The 22,406-nt window shown below is 45.0% G+C and overlaps 1 protein-coding gene across 1 annotated transcript in view; it reads left to right on the top strand.

Moving 5' to 3' along the window:
- LOC146809065 (B-cell receptor CD22-like) overlaps positions 1 to 22,406 on the top strand; it is a 554,422-nt gene that overhangs the window by 84,664 nt on the left and 447,352 nt on the right. The gene's annotated exons all lie outside the window — the stretch shown is intronic.

Below are 22,406 nucleotides of genomic sequence, written 5' to 3' on the forward strand. Positions count from 1 at the left end.
TCTCAGGTGTCCGGAGATGTGGCTGCGACGGGGGATGTCCAGGATGAGTCGTGCTGAGGCGTTCTGGATCCGCTGAAGTCTTTTCTGGAGTTTGGCGGTGGTTCCGGCGTAGAGGCAGTTGCCGTAGTCCAGACGGCTGGTGACGAGGGCCTGGGTGACCATCTTCCTGGTCTCGGTGGGGATCCACCGGAAGATCTTTCGTACCATGCGCAGGATGTTGAAGCACGACGAGGAGACGGCATTGACTTGTCTGGTCATGGAGAGGGTGGAGTCCAGGTTGCGTGCATGGTCTGTTGGTTTGGGTGCGCTGCCTAGGGCGGGGGGCCACCAGGAGTCGTCCCAGGCGGAGGGTGAGGATCCCCGGATGAGGACTTCCGTCTTGTCCGAGCTAAGTTTCAGGCGGCTGTTCTTCATCCATTCGGCTACCTCTTTCATCCCTTCGTGGAGGTTGGCTCTGGCGGTGGCGGGGTCGTTGGTGATGGAGAGAATCAGCTGGGTGTCGTCGGCGTAGGAGATGATGTTGAGGTTGTGCTGGCGTGCGATGTCTGCGAGGGGGCTCATGTACACGTTGAAGAGGGTTGGACTGAGCGAGGAGCCTTGAGGAAGGCCGCAGATGACTTCGGTGGCTTCAGATCTGAACGGGGGAGGCGGACTCTCTGTGTCCTTCCGGCGAGGAAGGAGATGATCCACTCCAGTGCCTTCTCCTGGATTCCGACGTTGCTGAGTCGCTGCACTAGTGTACGGTGGCAGACAGTGTCGAAGGCCGCGGAGAGGTCTAGGAGGATGAGGGCCGCTGTTTCTCCATTGTCAAGCAGAGCTCGGATGTCATCGGTGGCTGCGATCAGGGCGGTTTCGGTGCTGTGGTTGACCCGGAAGCCAAACTGCGAGAGGTCGAGGGATCCGTTCGTCTCGAGGAAGGCAGCCAGCTGCTTGTTGACGGTCTTCTCGATGACTTAATTTGGACTCATGTGTCAGATGTATACAGGTGACTGATTATTTCCTGTCTCTTCACCTTGCCCACAGCATCATCGGGGGACACCGAGAGAGACACCTGCACAGACCTGGAGGAGGGATCCAGCACCGGTGCCACCACTGCTGGTGAGTCGGCGGAATCAAGTGACACGGAGGGCGAGGGGAGTCAGGTGGAGGACCTGTCTAGTAGCAACACCGACTACGACACTGACGGGTCCGAGGCTGAACTCCCAGAGGGGGCAGAGGCTGCTACAACAGCTGGTAGCAGCACTACATCTGTCACCGCCCCCTCCATTCCCATCACCGCCCTCCCAGTTGCTCCGGTCCCTTCTGTCTATGCAGGGCAACACTGTGTCTCCTTTGTGCCAGGCACCGCACTCTCTGCCCCTGTCCCCCCTGCTGCCCTCACTGCAGAGTCTGTGGACATTCTGCGACAGTTGCAGGTTGGGCAGGCATCGATGCTGACTGTCCTCCATGGCCACACCAGACTGCTGACACAGATGGTGTCGTACATGGAGGGCATGTCATCAGCGATGTCTGACCAACGGATGTTGCTGAGGTCTATGGACTCTACACTGACGGCAGCAGTGAGTCTCCTGCAGCGCTTCGTTCCCCCCCTACCCCTGCACCATCCACACCACCCACTCCCATGCCTGTCCAAAGCACACCCAGACATTCCCAAGCACGCACCCCACCAGACACAGGCAGCACACCACCACGGAAGGGCAAGCGCACACCTCTTCTCACGCACACTCAGGGGGAGGAAGGCACACCGACTGGGTCTGGGGCACACAGGCAGACACGCAGCCACAGTCTGAGTCCGCATGCCTCACTTACCAGTCCCTCCAATGTCACTCCCCTCGGCTCCTCTGCCCCACCATCTGAGAAGGAGAGCTACTTGTCTGTGCTGGGCCTCAGCCCCACTGTCTCGCCAGCCCGCAAACGTGCATGGCACTCCACGGGTATGGGAGTTGAGTCCCCACCCCTGTCCACCCACTCATCCAGTAGCGCTGCAACCCATGCCTCCGACCCCCCCCCTCCTTGGGGCCTGTGGTTTCTTCGGGTGCAGGGGAGACGCTGGGCGACCTTGCAGAAGTGTGCAGCGCCGTGCTAACATCCACCTTTGGCGCTGCACCACCCCCTGTGGTGGAGTCATCCATCCCTGCACCCACCACACCTACCCTTACCCCTCCTGTCCCTGCGGTGCCTGGTCCTTCCCCACATGATGCCCCACCCCTGTCGACGAACCTGAGGGTTCCAGTGTGCAGGCAAGCTAGGGGAGACGCGTGGCCATGTGTCCCCCCCAAGGACTTCTATCCTGGACTGGCCATTGGCCTTTGTACATAGTGTTCTTTACTAAATTTTTAATTCATGCTGAATAAAACATTTTCTTTTTCCTTTGAAGAGTATTGCATTTCAGGTATTGATGTTGGTGCTGATGCTACAGGAGTTGGGGTTGTGGGAATGTGTTATGTTTCATAGAAATGTTGTAGTCTGCTGCTCATGGGGTGGACCATGGTATCTGCGTGCCATCACAAGGTCTCTGCAAAGATTCTTTGGTCGTGTGTGCTATTTGTGTTTGGAGACATTGTCCCAAGGAGTGTTCCTTCCTCTGTGGCACCTAACATCTTCCCTGCAGGGAGTTGCACAATTGTTGTGCTGACCTGTGTCAACATTTCCTTTGTTGGTGACGGATCCCTTCAACTCTGGCCATGCCTGCCCAGCAATGTCTCCAGCTGCATCGTCTGTGCCATCCTTGGTAGTCACTGTACTTGTGTATTGAGTATGTTGCCATGCCTTCATGGAGAAATTGTCCCTTTTCCGCACTATGCATGTGTGTTATCCCAGCCTAGCACACATATGGTACTTGTTCTGCAGGGTATTTGGGCACCTGACTCACAATTGTGGGCATTGTATCTGTGGGAACTCCACCCTATTCCTTCTATGAGAGACAACATCTTGGTGGCTGTCACAGCACCTGTACATTCCTATCATTCCTGAGATGTGCGTGACAGTGTGTGTTCCCTTTGGCTCTCTTAGTTTAGTAGGCATTGACATGACTATACAGTCTTGTGGCATGATCTCTGTGTGTGTATTGTGCTGCATCCGCCAGGGGTGGGTATGCATGTGTCATTTGTCCTCACACCCACATGTGGTATGTCATGCAGTGGGGGAAAGATATCCATCCTCATGGGAGTGGGCCACTGCTCTCAGTGATGTGTTGTTATGGCACTATCCACATTGTCTAAATTTTGGAATGCGTTCATACACCCATGGAGTTGTGGTCATCTGATAATGATGTACACACCCCTCACATGTCTCTGTCCACTGCTGGGAGTCCTCTGCACCCACCCCCATGTCTCTGTCCACTGCTGGGAGTCCTCTGCACACACCCCTCACATGTCTCTGTCCACTGCTGGGAGTCCTCTGCAACCACCCCTCACATGTCTCTGTCCACTGCTGGGAGTGATAGGCACCCACCCCTCACATGTCTCTGTTCACTGCTGGGAGTCCTCTGCACCCACCGCTCACATGTCTCTGTCCATTGCTGGGAGTCCTCTGCACCCACCCCTCACATGTCTCTGTCCACTGCTGGTATTCCTCTGCACCCACCCCTCACATGTCTCTGTCCACTGCTGGGAGTCCTCTGCACCCACCCCTCACATGTCTCTGTCCACTGCTAGTATTCCTCTGCACCCACCCCTCACATGTCTCTGTCCATTGCTGGTATTCCTCTGCACCCACCCCTCACATGTCTCTGTCTACTACTGGGAGTCCTCTGCACCCACCCCTCACATGTCTGTACACTGCTGGTAGTGATATGCACCCACCCCTCATATGTTTGGACACTGCTGGGGATCCTCTGCACCCACCCCCATGTCTCTGTCCACTGCTGGGAGTCCTCTGCAGCCACCCACCCACACACACACCCCCTTGGTGCAGTACACTGCTGTCCTGGGCATACACCCCCTTCAAATTTACTGCTAATATGCTGCACCAGGCCGTAGTCCGAAATACGTGGCGTGTGTACGCCTTGTATCCATTATGTACTGGTGCCATAGGGGTACGGGTGAGACGGACCGTACCCCAGTGGCGGTCCGTCCATTGGGGGCGTTGGGGCATTGCCCCCGCCCGCGCACCGCGCCCGCAGCTTCCTCGGTGTCTCTGAACTTAAGTACTTAAGTTCAGAGACGCTGAGGCCGAGGGAGAACTGTCAGTCAGTATGACGTTGGACCGCCCACCCCTTCAGAGTCTGAAGGGGGTGGGCGGTCTGGCGTCATGTTGACTGACAGGCAGCCAGCAGCACACAAGTGCGCATGAGTGGGGACGGAGGGCGATTTTTGCACCGTGCCCAGTCATGCGCACTAGTGTTTCCAAAGGCTGGCGCATGCCCATAGGAGAGCGAGGGTTGAGCCAAGGCTCAAACCTCGGTCTCCTAATGGGTAGGCGGGCGGAGCGTAAGCCTGCTCTAAGCCAATCCTGGTGCTGCTCCAGCACCAGGATTGGCTGAGACTGAGGGGTCCAGCACTGATGGGTTGTTCCAGTGAGTGAGTGTGTAGGCGCCAGAAGTAACGGACCCGAGGCGGCGCGGACCCGGACCTGCTCAGGACAGGTAGGATTTTATTTTAAAAACCCCACCCCCGCGCGACCCCCCCCCCCCCCCCCGATCTGCGACTGCCCACAAAATCACCACAGAAAAACCTCGCCTGGTTTGATTATCTAATGCAGCAACCTGTTCAGGAATAGCTGTGGTCGCGGAACTTTTACCAATGGGTTTACAATACGGCCACTGTTTGAGGGCAAACCATTATAAATGTCAGCAGGGATTTTTTTTGTATTTTTTTTTTAACGTACAGTTGGCCGAACATACGAGTCTATTGCCAGAGTGCTGCTCTTAGGCAGAAGGTTTTCAAGTGCACTGCCACAAGCAGCCAATGTAATTTAGTGACACGACCATACCAACGTACTTTGTCTGCTTGCGTTTTGCAACATTTAAAAATCCACATTTAATAAGATGGTATAGCAAAAACAAAACTCTTCAAGCTATATGTGGTTGCGAATAGCAACGATTTTTAAAACATTTAGCAGTATTCATGCAACATGTCGAACTAGTGTCCGTAATACTATCACGAAAGATGTTTTAATAATCTGTGCACCGCTTAAAAAGGTGGCTTTTTTACTAACAAAAACGTTCGTGTCTGTGTCCTCTGAACGGCAACACACCAACTCCGGGATAGTTTCTTTCAACTACCATGATGTCACTATTGGGAAAGATCTTTTTTCCAGAGATTTTAATTATTCATCAGCTGCTACCCATCAGCCTCTCTCTATAATGCCTAGTTACTTCACATTTTTTTACAAAACAGTACTGGTTTACAAAAGGCGGACTTATATATTTGCGCTTGATCTTAACCAAGTCATGCCCGACCAACCACGCATTTTCAGTCGAGGATCACAGTATACTATATTTAAGTGGATGACTCAAAAGAATGGGCCACTGCATGAACAAGTAATTCAAGTTTCGCAAAAGTTAACTACTCAGAGCATAGTCATTCTCACTTATTAGATACATCATACTTAAACCTTACTTAAAATGTCGAACAATTGTTTTTAAAAGAACATGCAATGTATTTGACTGTCTACTTGAGCCAATGGACGAGGCAGGGGAAGAGATTACACTTATGATCATTTCTGTCCCCCAAAATCGATAGAAACATGGCAGTCTAGGTTCCTATGCCAGTACATCTGCAATCATTGTACACACATCAGTGCACCCAGGTGAGAACTTACAAGTGCGGGTAGGGGAAGGAAACCCCTACATGCAATATTACATCCTAAACTGGACTCCTATGTGCATAGAAGACTCCTGATAAACTACCCTGCATGCGAGTACTTCGAAGTCAAGGATCCCATCACTTGAGTACGAGCAAGATAACCCTCAGTCAGAAACAATTACCAAAACAGGTATATCACCCTTTGCAAATACACCCAAGACATTATTACATGCACATGTTTAATTTATGGTGCAAGTGACCGAATGTCAAGGTTAACCAGGGTATAAGGATCACGAGAAGGGCGACTGTCACATAATTTGAGTTGCCCACATATAGAAATATAGCACCAAGTTCAAAAGGACCTGGATACATGCTCCGGGCGATTTAAAGTGCCGCAGACCCTCGCAACTGGCGAGGAGACTAACCTTCTAACCCGGTGGATTCAAATGATTTTGCTCACATGAGGCATGTGCTATTCTAATGATTCAAGTGATCCGGAGACCGGTCTATACAAGTTGTAACTGACGACAGACAGTAACTAACTTCAAGCGAAGGCACCAGAGTCAGTCTGCTCGTGCTGTTGTGTGACCAGGGGGTTAGCAATTGAGATCTGCAACTTGATCTGCAGCACACAACCAGTCATAGAAGACCAGGTCTGTAAAATGTGTTCGTTTTTTTACGGCCAATTTATAACATCCTGAAGATTCTGCAAGAAGAACATGTCAGACAGGAAGCTGCACTGCAGACGGCAGAACGACCAGGCAAACTGTGTGCAGGTAAAATAATTACAAACCTTACTTGTTGCACTGTGTCATTTGCACACTACAGGAACTAACAATTTTAATTCTGTAAAATATGGAGTATTTTTTGTGTGTTTAAATATTTCAAGTCTACACTATCACTATTGCTTTATAAACCATCTTGCTTCATCAGATTTGCATTAGAATGCATGCTTTTCCCACAGTTTTTTTCAAATCTTTTCAGGGGAAGAACCCCTCTGAACTCCTGATGACAGTCTCGCTGACATGCTTCGCTCGCTCACGACGCAACACACATCTTCAACTTTTACGCCCTACCACTTTCAAATGTCACCAGCCGCCACTGCCGTACCCCTGCATTCATAGGGTGTGTACGGTCCGTACCACGGTGCCCCTACATCACCACTACAATGGTGGTACGGACCGTACCCATGCCCTCAGAGAGCGGGTACGGGCCGTACCACGCGTACCCCTACATCACCACTACAATGGTGGTACGGACCGTACCCATGCCCTCAGAGCGTAGGTACGGTCCGTACCACACGTACCCCTACATCACCACTACAATGGTGGTATGGCCCGTACCCACGCTCTAGGGGGCGTGGGTACGGTCCGTACCACAATTGTAGTGGTGATGTAGGGGTACCGTGGTACGGACCGTACCCATGCCCTCAGAGCGTGGGCACGGGCCGTACCACGCGTACCCCTACATCACGACTACAATGGTGGTATGGACCATACCCATGCCCTCAGTGCGTGGGTACGTTCCATACCACGGTATCCCTACATCACCAATACAATGGTGGTACGGCCCGTACCCATGCTCTGGGGGGCGTGGGTACGGTCCATCCCACCATTGTAGTGGTGACGGGTACGCGTCCACGTCCACTTCCATTATGGCGGTACATAGGGTTTGGTGGACACGCCCCCGAAGTGACCAGACCCTGGAGGTAATTTATGTGCAGGGTATATATATTTTAAATTGGGTGGGGGTTATGTTTCCTGCCCCTCGCCCCCCCCCTTTGCCCCTGGGTGTTGTTCTGACGTTCTGCGGCGTCTGCATCGGTTTCTGTACACCAGGTCGTAGGCTAGGAGGGCCGGGATGACACGTAGGATGGGGTCCATGGCTGTCCGTCACGTACCGGTGCTCCTTCTTCGCGTCGTCCTCAATTTCCCGGGAGTTTTTGGCTGCCGTAAAAAATGAGCCGTATGGAGTGACGTAGGCACGGATCGTACTTGCTGGTCCGTAGAACGCTGCCTGACTCCGTCCGGACGTCACGTACGCGATCTCCTGGATCGGAATTGTAGGTGTTTTGTATGACTCGTACGGAAATGGTATTCCTGTACGAATCCTACTTGCGGGTTTGTAAGGTGGTTTTCCCGGGTACGAGTCGGATGCCGGGTTTTACAGGATTGGAATTGGCACCTTAATGTTGACATTTTGTAAACCTAGGTCTAAGTCAATACGTCTCTGTTCTGCATACCTCTTGCAACAGAAAACATAGCTATGTCCTACGATCCACACTAGAATTTTGAAAAGTTATGGCTGGAAGGTATGGAAAGATGTCTGTAGCTCATGCAGTTCCTTCGTAGAGTAGGAGATATGTTTAAAGATGGGGAAAAAACGTTTTTTTTCCCACAGAAAACGATAATTGATTGGAAGATAAGAAGCATTGGGTACTAAAAACTAGGGTGCATATTAGTTGTGTGAAAAAGCATGTTTGTCATTGGTTAATAAAGAGCAGTCTAAACGTGGAGTCCATACGATAGGATGAAAAGTGCTCAGCTCAACCAGACATGCTACTTGCATTTGGAAGGTACATTTGGAACTTAGAACAATGGTGAACTTTTAACCTGCAGGTTTTGTTAAATGTTTGAGAATATGCTGGAAAAAAAGTTATGTTTAAAAAAATCCTGAACTTTTAACCTGCATTTGTCGTAGAATGTTCCAGAAAGTGTGGTGATAAAATAGGTTGAACTTCTGACCTGTATGTGGCGTGGAATATTAAGTAGCTTTTAGATAAGTTTTGGAATGTCGATAAAGGAATGGAATGTCGATAAAGGGATGAAGTATTCTGATTTGTTCTTTACATGTACTTATATGTGGAGCGATAGAGAAGTTGTGCCATTACTGGTTCCATTCTTGATGAAAGCGGTGCATTACATGTACTGTGTGACAAAGAAAGAATTGCATGTGTGTGACATTTGAAATCTGCATACCAGCTACAAAGGTGAGGTAGAAATGAACAAGGTGTGTTATGTGTTCTGTAGAAGAGATTAAGTATTTGAGGTGATATTTTTAAGTTTGAAAGTATTTTTTATTTCAAAATAATTTACTGTTAGTAAAGTGTGGTGTTTCATATTGGTTATAAAATATGCATAAAGATTTACCTGTTGTTAAATAAGTACTTTATATATGTTTAGGAATTTTTGACAAAGAAGAAATGTAGTTTGTCATCTTTAAAGGACTGTATGGTTTTGAAAATGAGGTACAGCGTTAATTTGGGTTAGCTAATGTATTCAGGCGAGATAAACAAAATGTCCCACGTTTGCAAATTATACTTTTTGTGGAAGTAGTGGGGAAGGGTGGGTAGGAGATGTATGTGTTAAGTTAAAAGCGATAAAACCAAACCCAGAAATGTTATGTGGACAGGTTGTGGTCTCATTTTTGACAGTGAAAGGTAGATTTGAATATAAGTCTAGGTAGGTTGTTGTACTGTGAGGCCGTCTACAGTGTTTGGAGATTACATGGAGAGGAGATGGAGATAGTAAAAGTGATACGTTTCTCTTATATGTACGCATAGTTTGAATCATTTGAATATAGATTGAGATATAATATGAACATGGTTTCTGGTTTGCATTTGGGTATAGTTAATAGTTTTAGTAGTTTGTGACTAGTGAATAATAAAAAGGTAGATATACTAAAATATATGGTAGTAAACGTATTAATTATTGTCTGTTCTTATGGAGTAGAAGTAGTTGGGGAGTGCTTCTTCAGAAGAGATGTTTTATAAATGTGTGAGAGATTTAAAAAAATGTAAATGTGCGGTATATTTTCTGTATAACTTTGTTGACATTACAGAACTACATGTGAATATAAGTGACACTATTTGTCAGGCTGTGTTGCTGCGTCGGATATATGAAGGTGTTGAAGTGGTTCGTGTTTTACTGATGGTGATCTCCTCTATCCCTTTTGAGACACTCGTCAATTTATTCATTCCATTTAATATCTTTAATATAGATACAGTAAAGGGGCTGTACATCAAAAGTTTGAGAATTAGAACTTTGTTTACTCTCCCCATGCCCTGCTTTACACTCTACAGAGTGTTTAAACGACTTTCATAACATATAGATGTCTAGCTAGTAAAAATGGTGTAGTTCGACTGGGCCAATTTATAAACTGTGCTATGGGATGGTTTATGTTTTACCCGCCAATTTGCATGTTTGAATACATTTTGCTGATAAGTGTTCTGGTAGAAACTTGTTAAAATTAGCATCGTATATGGGTATAGTGGCGCTACTAGGAATGGGGGGGTTTCTGTTTGATTTCGTACTGTTAAGCAAAGGGCGGGGGTGGGTGTGGGGGAGGTAGTTATGTTGCTGTTTGAAACACAGAATATAGTAATGTGGAGATGTGGAGGTACTAAAGGTGATGTAGTACCACTGAGAGCACTTATAAAGTGCCATGTGGCATGGTATATGTTTTACCCGCAAATTTGCTTGTTTTAATATGTTTTGCGGATGAACTTTTCTGGAGACATCTGTTGAAATTAAGCCTCTGTATGGCTATAATGGTGCTTCTATGTTTGTGGGGCTCTTTCTTTTATTGCGTAAAGTTAAGCAAGGGTGGGTGTTGAGGTGGTGTAGTGGTACTGTGACTATTTATAAACCGTCTTATGGTATGGTGTATGTGTGAGTTGCAAAATTACAGGTTTTAAAAGCTTTTGCTGATGAGCGTTGCGGCAGACACCTGTTGACATTAAGTCTATGTATGGCTATAGTGGCGGTAACGGGCGTGCTGGGGCTTGTTGTTTGATTTCGTAAGGTTAAGCAAGGGATGGGTGGGGGAGGTGCGTATGTTGCGGATTATAAGACGGATATTTGTAACGTGGGCATGTGTAGTTACTAAAGGTAATGTAGTTTCACTGGGCCCATTTATAAACAGTGCTATGGGATGGTTTATGTTTTACCCGCCAATTTGCATGTTTGAATAGTTTTTGCTGATAAGTGTTCCGGTAGACACATGTTAAAATTAAGCCTGTGTATGGGTATAGTGGTGCTGGTAGGAATGGAGGGTTTCTGTTTGATTTCGTACTGTTAACCAAGGGTGGGGGTGGGTGTGGGGGAGGTAGTTATGTTGCTGTTTGAAATACAGAATATAGTAAGTTGGAGATGTGGAGCTACTAAAGGTGATGTAGTACCACTGGGAGCACTTATAAAGCGCCCTATGGCATGGTATATGTTTTACATGCAAATTTGCATGTTTTAATACAGTTTGCTGATGAGCTTTCCAGGAGACATCTGTTGAAGTTAAGGCTGTGTATGGCTACAGTGGCGCTTCTACGTTTTTTTGGGCTCTTTCTTTTATAGCGTAAAGTTAAGCTAGGGCGGGTGTTGAGGTGGTGTAGTGGTACTGTGACTATTTATAAACCTATATAGACCAGAGAGGGTTTTGGAGACAGGATAAATTGGCGCTAAGGCAGATGAACGGACAGATAGAGTCAGAATAACTATTTATAAACCGTCTTATGGTGTGGTGTATGTTTGAGTTGCAAAATTGTAAGTTTTAATAGCTTTTGCTGATGAGCGTTCCGGCAGACACCTGTTGACATTAAGTCTATCTATGGCTATAGTGGCGGCAACGGGAGTGCAGGGGCTCGTTGTTTGATTTCGTAAGGTTAAGCAAGGTATGGGTATGGGTTTGAGTGGGGGATGTGCGTATGTTGCTGATTATAAGACGGACATTTGTAACGTGGGCATGTGTTGTTAGTAAAGGTAATGTAGTTTCACTGGGCCCATTTATTAACCCCTTCGCTGCCAGGCCTTTTCCCCTCCTGTGCCACGCCCTTTTTTGGCTATTTGGGGTAGTGCACGGTGAGGTCCCTGTAACTTTTTGACCACATAAGGTATCCATGCCAAATTTGCGTCCTTTTCTTCCAACATCATGGGGATTCTAAAGGTACTCAGGGTTTGTGGATTCTCCTAGAGGGGTCACAGAAATGTGCCAAAATACAGTAACATTTTGTTTTTTTTCGGAAAAATTGGAAAAATGGGCTGCAAATGAAAGCATCTGGGTTTTTCCCTGCAAATGTTATCAAAAAAGGGTTTGTGGGGTTGAAATCACCATTTTCCCAGCTTTTCGGGGATACCAGACTTTTGTCAGAAACCCAACATTTTTTACACAGTTTCTGCATTTTTCTGGGACATAGCCTATTTTTGCTATTTTTTGTGCTTTTGACCTCCTTCCAGTTAATGGCAGAATTGGGTACAAAAGCAATAATGGATCCTGGAAAGCTATACATTTTCGAGAAGAAGACAAAATTCTGAATTCAGCATGGGGTCATTTGTGTAGATCCATCACGGTTTTTTTATAGAAACAAACAGTTAAATATAGGATAAATTGAAAATTAGTTGAAAAAAACAGCCTTTTGTGTCAACATTTTCACCTGTAACTACTTCTAATTATGACAGCTCTTTGAAAGCAATATACCGTTGCATCCGCTGGACATTACTGGTTGTGAGGATATATAGGACTTGTAGGTTCACCAAGAACCCGACGAACCCAGAGCCAAAAACTGAGCAGCAACTTGCAATGGTTTTTTATTATGTACCGGGTATATAGTAATTAATCTGTAAAAATGTGTACATGGAAAAATCGTTATGAAAGACACCTATGTATTTCTGAAATGGGAACAAAATATAGAGTTTAGAAACAATAGATATTTGCACATTTCTGAAATTGGGAATACTCATACTAGCATGAGAATTATCAGTCATTTTTTAGAATGACTTCTTTTTTAGACATCACGATACACGCAGAAGACAATAAAATCGGCACATGCTTGTGCCGCAAACCCACTGAAAGGATCACCCTACTACAATACTGGACAGAGGTTACCCCAAACGACTTGTCTCCAGAGCTCGCAAGAGACCATGGTATTGCCATCGAGAACATCTCACACTCCTCAACTCAAAAAAACCATGACCAAGATTCCCTTTGTATCTAAATTCAGCCTCTGCAGCAACAAAGTTAGCAAGATTATTAAACGCAACTGGCGGCTGCTTCAACCATTTGAAACATTCAGAGAAGCCCCTCTTTTCTCATACCAGAGAGGCAAAAATATAGCCACCCATCACATGGCCAGTGGAACCTAAAGGCAATAACACAATTACGACTGCCTGGGGCCTACCTCCCATTATAGGCCACTACAAATGCCAAACCTGCAGCGTCTGTGACCTCACAGTCAACACCAAAGACTTCAAAGCCAACAACCATACCTACAAATTAAAAACCCTCACAAACTTCGGATCGCAAAATGTTATCTATGCTATCCAATGCCCTTGTGACCTCGTTTACATGGGACAAACCGCACAAATGATCAAACAAAGAATAATTCAACACAGGAGTCGCATCAATTGCAAAGTACTCACTGCACCCCAGGTCCCACACTACATTCAAATGAATCATTGCGAGACAGACATTTCCTGGCAAGTGATAGACCAACCCGTCCTCCCCATCAGAGGTGGCAACATGTCAGTTTTGCTCAATAAACTCGAATGCAAATGGATGACTATCTGTGACTCCATTCACACAGGCCTCAACACCCTAGATGAATGGAATAGTACAGTCTCTCTCTAGAAACCTCCTTCATCTCTGACACAGAATCCTTCTGTATACTGTACCCCGGCCCCACAAACTGACGCCATTGGTATACAGCCTGGAGTGACCTATTTACATGTTCCTTTCCACCTGGTACTTCTGTTCAGCAATTTAATTCCTTGCCTGCTTGGTTCCCCTCCGTCATTGTCATACATTGTACGTGTTATGTTCTCATCTTTCTTTCCTATATACCTTCGCAATTATTGCGGCCAAATGCACCAGTGGCAACAACTAGAACCGTGTCCCTGAACAGTTTGATTTCAAATGTACATGCACCGACCACCCAAACCTCGTAGATGATTGCCTTTTGACCCTCATTCAAATTGTCTTTTTGGTGTGAGTTGTCTCCTTCTTCCACCCTTCTTAATTATTACATTGATGATCGTCCACAGCTAGAAACCTTTCCTGATATGTAATTTGTTGTCTAAACGCACAGGCTGTTTGATTGACTACTGCATATTGTAGATTACCTCTTATGCTTCCTGGAGCATTCTAACCTATTTTATCTGTGTACCGTTCTCCCCTTCTTTCCTATATACCTTCGTAATTGTCTTATCTATGTACCATTCTTCCCTCCCTCCCTCCCCCTCCTCCCCGCCAATCACCACACATTCCTCACACACGCCCATCTGCCTCCGACGATCACATGACCCTGAAGTTTCACCCGGACTCCCTTTTAGAGGAGTACGCTCGTGCCACCATTCCACCGGCATTTCCACCTACGGTGAGTCGCCAGCTACGGCACCTCCGTCCCTGATTGGATTCATTCCTCCTTCAAGTAAGCCCCACACCGACGCTCCTTTTACCCCCGCCTACCGATTGTCTCCGCCCTCCCACCAGCCCCTTGACTGCCACTTTTTCTTCCCCAGCGAAATTTCCACCGGACCCTCGACCGCGATGGCTTCCCTCCGGCAATCTTGAACCATGGATACGCGATTTACACCCGCTTCCGCTCTCCCACGCACTTTGACGGTTCCTTACATGTAACTCTTACTTCTCTGCCTTCATCTCGTGCTCTACCGGTATCGAACTCACACGGGCCACCTTGACAGCCTGTCCTCCCCTTGCTCCCCCCAGCTCGTCTGTGCTACTGCTGATACATGGACTACTTACTAGCCCTTCTCTAGATGACCTTTACGGCACTACTTACTCCCTGTGGATTTCCACATCACCAGGTAACCCTTGCGCCTCATGCGCGCGATGCTCTGTTACCCTACAGGTAACCCTTACTTCACTGCCTGTGCTGGAGCGGGTAATACAAACTTTTTTGTATACCCTCCCCATTTGCATGTTATATTAATTAGAATAATTAACTAATTATAATTATATTAATTGTTTGAAGTGAATTAATTAATCAACCTTATCAATAATGAATTACACGTGGGATTTGCATTTGCATGGCTTTAATTAATAAGTGAATTAATTATGCACGCATATTAATATTAGAGAAATTAGAATATTGCATGTTATATGTTGCTTTTGTGATGTTTTTGTATTTTGTGCTTTATTAAGTGAGTATAAACTGCTTTGAATGTTGCTTTTGCTAGATAAATACACACACATATGGGTATTAGCGAGGGAATAACATTTTATTAGTCATTTCTATGTATTAATTAAGTATTTGTGTTTCTTTGCTTAAGTTGACCATTTGGGCCTGCAACAAGATGGCTGCCTTCTGTATTTGACGTGACTGACAACGCTTCACGAGGTTCTGGGCAAAGTGCGCCTGCGCTAACACAGGCTACATTGGCGTTGTCTTGACCCTAACCAGACTGTACCCACCAAGGACGCTCTGGGAAACGATCCAACCTTTTTGGAAGAACAATAGGATGTCTCTTAAAACGGGAACCCGCAAGAATGATGACGAAAGGGACAATATTTCCTGGGAAACAGTAGGGTGACTTTGGATCAACCAATCAGGGGAACTGAAAAACCTATATTCGATACTTTGAACAATGACTTTTACTATAAATTATGGTAGAATAGAGAGGTCGTAGCCATTGCTCTTGATCGCCTTCTTGATTTCCTGACGTTATGCTGACGGAGAGGACGGTGACACTGTAGGACAGCTGTTTCCCTTAATCTTTGATGGACTGAATTGCTGCCGAATTTCCTGATGAACTGAACTAATTAAATGGGCATAGATTGACGTGTACATTCCTATGGTCCCTATCCCTTCGTTGGGACTGTAGCGTATGGCAAGACAACCTGATTGACTTAGAGGACGACTTTTAGCCAGAATAGGTAAATATGGTAAATTGTGATTTGCATAATTTTTCGTTCCAGGTTGTATTAATCTAGATAAAATTTGATCATTAATTGTTCAAATGAGTGGTGTTGTTTATTTATGAGAAATGTTTAATTGAAAAGATATAAGGGAGAATTAGAAGTACCCTACAACCCGCAACTAGCAGATCCATCCCATTGCATGGAAGGGATATTTAGAAGGATTAGTTTAGGATAAGTATAATACAGTATGTGATTTCCTTTAGGCCAAAAATATTCCTTTCATGTCAGCGTTTGGAACAATCATCTCCTAGAGGAAGCAGATCAATGAAGTATGAATGTTGGTGTTATGGGCCCCACAAGTGAATGTATTGATTGAATGTGGTAGTGAGATCTTTGGTCTGTGACGAAGGGATGATTTTGGATTCCACGCTGCATCACCTGCACCTCGCAGTTCCACTAAACTGACCCATTTCTCCGCACCTCCCACCTTGTCCTCCCTGTGTTCCCCCAGCCTTTCTTGGCTTTACTGCAACTCTTGACTTATGTTCTTTGGCCAGCCCTCCTCTAGTTGACCTTCATGGCTCTCACCTTTTCTTACTCAGTGGTTTGCCACACCACCATGGTTACCCTTGCGCCTCCCGCCCTCCCCCTCCTGCTATCCTCGTCTCTTCTCTCTTCTCCAATTCACCCCCGGACATCCCCTCTGGAGTCCAATTAATTCTGATTGCCTTTCCCCCCGTCCTATTAGATATGGTACCTTGACTTCTTCGGACACCCTTGCCTTTCTCCCCCTCCTTTCTTTCCCTCCCCCCTTTTTCCACCCCCTGCCACCCTCCGCTCTCACCAGGCTTGATCGCCCCGCACAACACACCTTCCCTCCCCTTTTTTCCCCCCTTTTTTCCTCCTTTCTCCCCCTTTTACAGCACCGCTCTAAACCAACAACCCGTACCTGAAGATGATCCTGATCTAAAGGATCGAAACGCCGTCGACCATTCAGCACAACATTACAGCGCACTCTTCAATATGGTTCCACCAACTAATTGCAAAATATATTTAAAGCAATGTCCGAACCATTCTTTACTGTATATATTATCCTACTCTGCGCCATTTTTTCGCTGTATACACATTGTCACTTGCGTCGCCACATGCCTAGTCACTTTCACATTCTAGCACCAAGTTCAATGTCGAGTTGTTTATATGCATTTTCTTGCCTACAGTGCTGATACAACTGTACATGATTGTGTTTTAATATATGATGCCTTGTGCACTTCCCCAAAAATCGCTAAATAAAATTCTTCCTTTTCCTGTTCTGCAATGTTCTTTGACATGTATTCTCTAAACCGTCTCGTATTTACCCGAGGTGCGGCGTCCCGGGCCTCCCTCTTCCTGCTTCAGCGGCAACTTCTTCCTCACAAATGCGCATGCGCCCACACATGCACATTTCTTACAAAAAATGCACATGCGCGGGCGCCCATGCATGCGCATTTGTGAGGAAGAAGTTGCCGCTGAAGCAGGAAGAGGGAGCCCCGGGACGCCGCACCTCAGGTAAGACATTTTCTTACTTTTAAACACTTTAAGTTATTTTAAAATGAGGGCGGGTGGCGGGCAACTCTGCTCCGCCGTGGCCTGTGGGTAACACTGCCTTCTACGCCTACTTCGTGGACCACGAAGCAGGCAACACTCCGCACACTCTGCGGGCGGAGCGGAGCACTACGCCCACCCTTAATTGAAATGCGATATTTTCGTTCAGAGGAGCAGTTCATAGAACATGAAAGTTTGACAATTACAGATAATGGAGGAGATGGGAAAGTGATAAGCACTGATGAGTTTGAAGAAGAAATTGGAAAGTGTAATTTAGTGTGGTGTGAAATATGAGACTATGTTTGTGTTTGTTGTCGACGTACTGATTATAAAAGTCAAAGTAGGAATGTTGATTTGTATTTGAAAAGTGAAAAGGAAAACAATTAAAGTGGGTAGAATTTACAATGTACTTGTTGGTGGAAGGTCAATTTGAGTTAAGTAGTGACCAACGTATATGTAAATATTGTTATAACAAATTAGAAGAGAACAAATTGGCTTTTAGAGCAGTACGTAATAACTTAGAATTAGTAGCTATTCCGGATGAACTGGCAGAATTGAATACATATCAGTCTGTTCTAATTCAATGTGTTAATTTTTTGCAAACTATAATTCAGATGGAGCCTAAAACATGTAAACTGTCACCAACAGACTTGCAAAGAGGTTTGAAGGAAGAGTGGTGTACTTACCTTTGGATTTTAAGAAAAATATTGAAACTATTGCAGGAGTGAAAGAGGAAAATTAGGCACTAGTTATTCTAGTAAATGTGGTAGTAACAAAAAGTCAGAACATATGGAAAGAATTTGTGGGTGTTAATAAAGTTGAAAAGGCTACCTTATATCTTATAGAGAACAATATTTATTACAAAACTGTAAATGTAGGTGAACAGGTAATAATTTTAGAAGATGAATCTTGTTGATCGATATATTGAAGCTGCAATCGGTACAGGTGGATCATTATACCGTCCACCTTCTCCTGTAGGAAACAGCTGTGGAAAATAATGACCTTCCAAGGTTTTCTCCCATACACTTATTGGAGTTCCCCGTGCTTTTTTCATTTCAAATAACTCAATGCTGCTTTCTATTACTTCTTTTGAATGCAAAGGACATATTGTGTAACGTTCATAAATATCTTCAGTCCTTGACTTGTCCACTTTCTCTATTTGACCACCTGAAATTTCAGATTATATTCTGCAGATCCTAGATTTCGACAGTGCATTTTATACATATTTCACCTTTTTGTTTGAAAGTGATCTGTCTTCTTTGTCGTATGCAGTGAACCACGTAGTTAAAACTAAAGTTCATCAATAAGTTCTTTCTGCGAAAGATTTTGTGGAGAAACTTGAAGAGAAGCTTGAGATAGCAAGTTTTATGTTTCCAGAGTCACAGTTGTTGAAAGTTTGGAAAAGAAACTACATCTTTAAAGGAACATTTTACACCAGATGTCGGTTTGGTTTCTCCTGTCCAGTCATTTGTAAAGGAAGAGTAAATTATTTGTTTTCTTCTGTAAGGCACATAATAACTCGGAAATCTCAAAAGAATAACTACAAGTTTAAAAGAAGAGAAGTGTCAAAGTATATCAATGATTACAATCCAGTCATTTTAAAAATGTGGAATGCGAACATGGACATTCAGTATGTTGCAGATAACTCAATTGCTGTTGCATGTTACGTTACATCGTACATAACAAAATCAGAAAAAATAGAGATGAAAGAACTGTGGGAAGACATTACACAAGAGAAAAGCCTTAGTAAAGATTCTACAGCTTTACTTTAAAAATGCTTTCCCACCGAGAAATTGGATTGTATGGATGTTCATACTGATTGTGGTCTTCAAGTTTAAATTCAAAGTCACGAGAAATTATTTGGGTAAGTTTAGGTCTTGCCTGCAAATGAAATAGAGTCTTCAAATGATTTGAAGAAATTGAAGAATTAGCAGTAAATAAAGCAGACAGTACAGACAATCTTTAAACAAATATGTTGGACACCTACTAACCAAAAAGGTGTCAACATCTGGAACAGCTATGTCTGTATAAAGTACTTCAACATTATACAGCTTGAAATGTTAAAGAGAATGTAAAAGACGGAAAATATGCAGTAGTTGGATGTCATGGTTGTTTAGTAAAACATACAAAGAGTAATCTCATAAACCACAAGAAAGTTAGTTGTGAAAGTTTAGATAAGGGAGAATTTTACTATTTAGCACTTCTGCAACTGTTTAATTCATGGTGTAGTGAAAGTGAATTATTTGGAGACTTTGATGAAGATTTTTGTAATACATGTAAAAGTAGCATTGCATGTACAATTTTTGCTATATATTTAAAAATGTTGAATGATGAAGTTAAACAGAAAAAGACTATTACAGCTGAAATTAGTAATGAAAGTTCTCAAGATAGTGAAACTAGTGGTCCATGTAGTCACGATCTCCTTGGACGAGCAATACTGGAAAATGAAGGAGCCATTGCTATGCATGAAGTTGAAATTGCAATGCAGTACAGCAGGTCCGAACAGTGAAACGGGGTCTTGATTCTATGATTGAGGATGTCAGAATTTAAAGTTTGTGATAATTTCTGTGTACCACCTCTGACCAGGTTCAATCAACTCTAGGTCCCAACAGTGGAATAGCGTCTTGATCCCACAATGGACGATGTTACAACTGCATCTGAGAGTGGAGATGAATGTATTCCCTTCAACCAGGTGCAACTAACTCTAGGTCCCAACAGTGGAACGGTGTGTTGATTCCACCATGGATGATATCCGATATTACCTGCTGCTTGTTTTTCTCAGAACTCACTCTGTTGAGGTGCATCAGACTCTGTGCTTCCATAGCTAACTGCTGTACAGGATTATTGGGGTTTGTTGAGTGTAGTCATTGGAGTACACCGCGGTACAGCAGGTCCGAATACTGAAACGGGGTCTTGATTCTATTATTGAGATGTCAGATGTTAAAGTCTGTGTTTATTTCTGTGTGCCACGTTCGACCAGGTGCAACCAACTCTAGGTCCTAATAGTGGAACGGTGTCTTGATCCCAGAATGGAAGATGTCCAATATTACTTGTTGCTTGGTTTTCAGAGATTTTCTTCCGTTGAGGTGCATCAGACACTGTGCTTCCATAGTTAACTGTTGCACATGTTTATTGTGCTTCGTTGACACCAGTCAGTGGAGTACACCATGGTACAGCAGGTCCGAACAGTGAAACGGGTCTTGATTCTGTGATTAAGGATGTGAGAAGTTAAAGTGTGTGAGGATTAACCCTGAGCGTAGTTTGTGAAGTAGCGCTACGCGTAGCTACGCAAAGTGCACTTCGCACTACGTGAGCTACGTGTAGCACTTTGCGAACTACGTAGTACCCTGTTCGCACTGTGCAAGATGCCGTTTTCAATGATTGCACAGTGCGGACAAGCATCCAGCACTGTGCAATCATTGAAAACGGCATCTTGCACAGTGCGAGCTGTAGCTTTCTGCTGCTCGAGTAGATTTTTACTCGAGCGTCAGCTTTCTCAATGCGGACTTGTAGTTACTCATCGCGAGCAGTCTCGAGCATACACGACCACTCGCAATGAGAAACCTGACCTCCCCGCATTGAGAATCTCTCCAGGAGGTTTATTTTCCACTTGATGTTGCTGATCGCGAACGAGGAAAAAGTCTCACCGGGATGTCATTTTGCTTGCTCGCGGTCGCCAACTGATGTTGAGGACCGCAAGCAAGCAAAAAATGACCGCTGCACTACGCTACGCGTGTTTGTACTGTGCAAGTGCAATTCGCGTATTGCGAAGTAGCGCAAACTTCGCAAACTACGCGAGCGTAGCGTAGTGCTTCGCCCAGGGTTAGTGATGATTTGTGGTACCCCCTCCGATGAGGTGCATCAAACTTTAGGTCACAACAGTGGAACGTGTCTTGATCTGACAATGGAGGATGTTAGAACTTCATCTGAGAGTGGAGATGAAGGTACTCCCTTCGACCAGGTGCAAGCAACTGTAGGTCCCAACAGTGGAATGGTGTCTTGATTCCACAATGGAAGATATCCTATATTACTTGTTGCTTGGTTATAATAGAACTCCCTCCGTTGAGGTGCATCAGACTCGGTGTTTCCGTAGCTAACTGTTGCACATTATTATTGTGCTTGGTTGACACTAGTCGGTGGAGTACACTGTGGTACAGCAGGTCCGAACAGTGAAATGGGGTCTTGATTGTATGATTGAGGATGTCAGAAGTCCATGCTTTCGAATTGAAGGGTACATTGTCAGGTGTTAATGACTAGTGAGTCTGGCCTACAATGCAGACAGAAGTGTTCACAATTCAGATCGAGTGCTGATTGTTTAATTATAGAATCCAGTAGTCAAGTAACTACAACGTCTATTGGAATATACATATTATGTTTTTAGTATACTTCATTGAAGACATTTTTTGAAATGACTTATAGGTTTAGTACAATGATCTAATTTAATTTGCAAGTGCAAAGGAACACTGAATAGTCTACACTGTAGACAGCAGAAATGGTATTTGAATTGTTTTGTTTTATTTATTGCAGATTTTTCTTCAATTTAGGTTGTTGTCTTTTGTTAAGAGGAAGTGAGAGAAAATATTCATGAATGTCTGTGTGAGTACTGTTTACAATTAACATTCACAAAGTATTCACAATTTGGATTGAGTTGGTCTTGTAGATGACACAGTGCTGTATGAAAAGACATTGTTCCAGTGCGCTCTGTCTACACCATAAATATGTATTATTACAGGCGCCAGACATGCTTTTGTTGCTTCACGTACGACAAACTGTGCAGCTGAATTCCACCTTACGTAGCTGTGGGCCCTTGCTGACAGCTCTCTCTGGCCTACACTGTAGACAGCAGTGTTCACAATTTAGATTGAGTTGCTATTGCTGATGATGTTCTGTTGATGGCAACAGATATTACTCCAAGTACGGCCTGCCTGTCTACAGCACACATCATTGCTGGTTGTTGACATGCTGAATGATTTTGATGGGGCTTTCTGAGTGCACCAAAAATAATGGACCCTTTATGATAAAATCTTTTTGTGTGCTATTTCTGATCTATTAACCCGTTGCGTGTTCCTGACGAGCTCAGCTTGTCATGAGTCACAGTGGAGCTGTGCTCATGATGGGCTGAGCTCGTCTTAACTGCCACGGCCCGCCCATGCACAATTAATTCCCTGCCTGTGCAGGAGAATTAATTAGTGGGCGGGGTCGTGACAAGCT

Source organism: Triturus cristatus, chromosome 7, assembly GCF_964204655.1.
Source record: "Triturus cristatus chromosome 7, aTriCri1.1, whole genome shotgun sequence".
NCBI classification, from domain to species: Eukaryota; Metazoa; Chordata; class Amphibia; order Caudata; family Salamandridae; genus Triturus; species Triturus cristatus.